The following is a 2,500-nucleotide window of genomic DNA, read 5'->3' on the forward strand; positions in this document are numbered from 1 at the left end:
TTTGGAGTTTCACATCGCTTCCCAGGAAGCCAACAACCAAAAGGTCGGTCGTATTTGGAGTTCAGTATTCGCTTCAGTCGATTCCAACTTCCCAAAAACCTGCCTTCTTCGCAGTTCGGCTAAGTCTCCCTCGTTTCCAACTTTCCTCTAAGTTGCCCTCCTCGCAGTTTGGCCAAGTTCACTCTTTTCCAGCGTCATCCCCCCAAGTTGCCTTGGGCGCAGTTCGGCCTAGTTCACTCTTTTCCAGCATCATCCCCCCAAGTTGTCTTGTTCGCAGTTCGGCCTAGTTCACTCTTTTCCAGCGTCATCCCCCCAAGTTGCCTTGTTCGCAGTTCGGTCTAGTTCACTCTTTTCCAGCATCATCCCCCCAAGTTGCCTTGTTCGCAGTTTGGCCTAGTTCACTCTTTTCCAGTGTCATCCCCCCAAGTTGCCTTGTTCGCAGTTTGGCCTAGTTCACTCTTTTCCAGTGTCATCCCCCCAAGTTGTCGTTGCCAACAACCCAAGAGTCCATAGTATTCGGAGTTCTAGCGGGGCCTCCCCTTGCTTCCAACAACCCAAGAGTCCATAGTATTCGGAGTTCTAGCGGGGCCTCCCCTTGCTTCCAACAACCCAAGAGTCCGTAGTATTCGGAGTTCTAGCGGGACCTCCCCTTGCTTCCAACAACCCAAGAGTCCATAGTATTCGGAGTTCTAGCGGGGCCTCCCCTTGCTTCCAACAACCCAAGAGTCCGTAGTATTCGGAGTTCTAGCGGGGCCTCCCGTTGCTTCCAACAACCCAAGAGTCCATAGTATTCGGAGTTCTCGCGTGGCCTCCCATTGATTCAAACAACCCAAAAGTCCATCTTCTTCGCAGTTCAACATCGCCTCCCTCGTTTCCAACAGGCCCAAAGGTCGTCTTCTTCGCAGATCCACGAAGAGCTCATCACGATTTGCCACATTCCATTTCCCACGGGTTGTCAACAACACTTTCTCACACTTCCCGCAATCGAGTACGTGCATGACATGCCAAAGCACATCTTATTTGCCTTCCATCGCACTCAAGACGACGGGTTGTGGAAGAACGATATTGTTCACAACAAGTTCAAGGACAACGTCTCAATCAAGGGACACAACCGAATTATGTTGACTGGGTCGCTAAAGTAAACCCGAGTTCATATAATGCACCGCATCCAAAAGAACTAGCCACAACACGTGCATCACTGAGATGTTTCACTAGATGGAACACGTGCGTGACATTAGGATCCTCCAACACCTCTTCGTGATGGAAAGATAGAATTCGAAGCAACCACAGAAGTACCGTCTAGTGGGTAGGCAACACAGGGACTGATCAACCAATATCACCCAAGGCAACGGGTGAAAATGGAAGAGATGCATGCTTGACCGTTCGATACGCAAGGCATGGAGCCAGCCAGCAAGTGCATCTCGATTACAACTCACACACCCTCACGTTCGCAAGACACCACACCACAAGACGGTCCACCCCCCACCTACCATGGGCAAGCAAGCAAATGGAAACATCAAGTGACGCAGGGTCAAGCATCGCTAGGCATGAAAATAACTTTCCACAATATCCGAGGGACTAGCTGCCGAGCTAACCAACGATCAGTGACGACCGTGTGTTGGTATTAATAAAGCTCAACAACTATGAAGAGGCTAGTTGTGCCATGATAAACATGCTAACGCACGCACCACGTGAGGGGGGAGGCCTCATCAAGCTCCCTTTAAAACCTGCCAGTGTGGAGCTGGCCGGCTCAAGGAGCACTCCCCCCCTATAAGAGGTTAATATGCAAAAGGCAAAATTGTACAAGTAGATACACTTTTTTTGAGCAGACATAAGTCCATATCTCGGGCTATACTTCGAATTTTGATGCGATTTTTTGCAGTAATTCGTAGAATAATGGTATCTCCTTGCTCACCAAATTTCATAATTTTTCTCGAAGGGGAACTATTTTTTTTATTTTTTTTACTTACCGGGTATGTGTAAAATCGGGAAAAATAGAAAAGCACATGTAGACTTCGAATTTCGACCTCATTTTTTCCAGTCCACCACTAAACAATATCAGGAACCTCCCCACAAAATTTCATTCAGTTTGGCCAAGGTCTTAAATTTGACAAATTTTGGCACCAACCTATCTAGTCGCGGTGCACCGACCAACTTGGCCAAGTGCAAAATGCATCCAATTCAAAACTTTTGTGCACCAACACTTTTACAGTACTCATTTGGGGGCATTTGGAGGCCTTTCCAACCCTCACATCTCAAAAACCACGAATTTCATTTTTTCACAAATCTCCCCACCAAGCCATCTAGCTATGCCGTGGTGCACCGCCAACCTTGGCCATGTGCAAAACCCTCCGAACTCAAAACTTTCGTGCACCAAGAATTTCATGGTATTCATTTGGGGGCATTTGGAGGCCATTCCAACCCTCACATCTCAAAAACCACGAATTTCATTTTTTCACAAAACTCCCCACCAAGCCATTTAGCTATGCCGCGGTGCACC

This window comes from Vigna unguiculata, unplaced genomic scaffold (assembly GCF_037176805.1).
Source record: "Vigna unguiculata cultivar grain cowpea cultivar isolate G323 ecotype 2 unplaced genomic scaffold, ASM3717680v1 ptg000354l, whole genome shotgun sequence".
In the NCBI taxonomy this organism is placed as follows: Eukaryota; Viridiplantae; Streptophyta; class Magnoliopsida; order Fabales; family Fabaceae; genus Vigna; species Vigna unguiculata.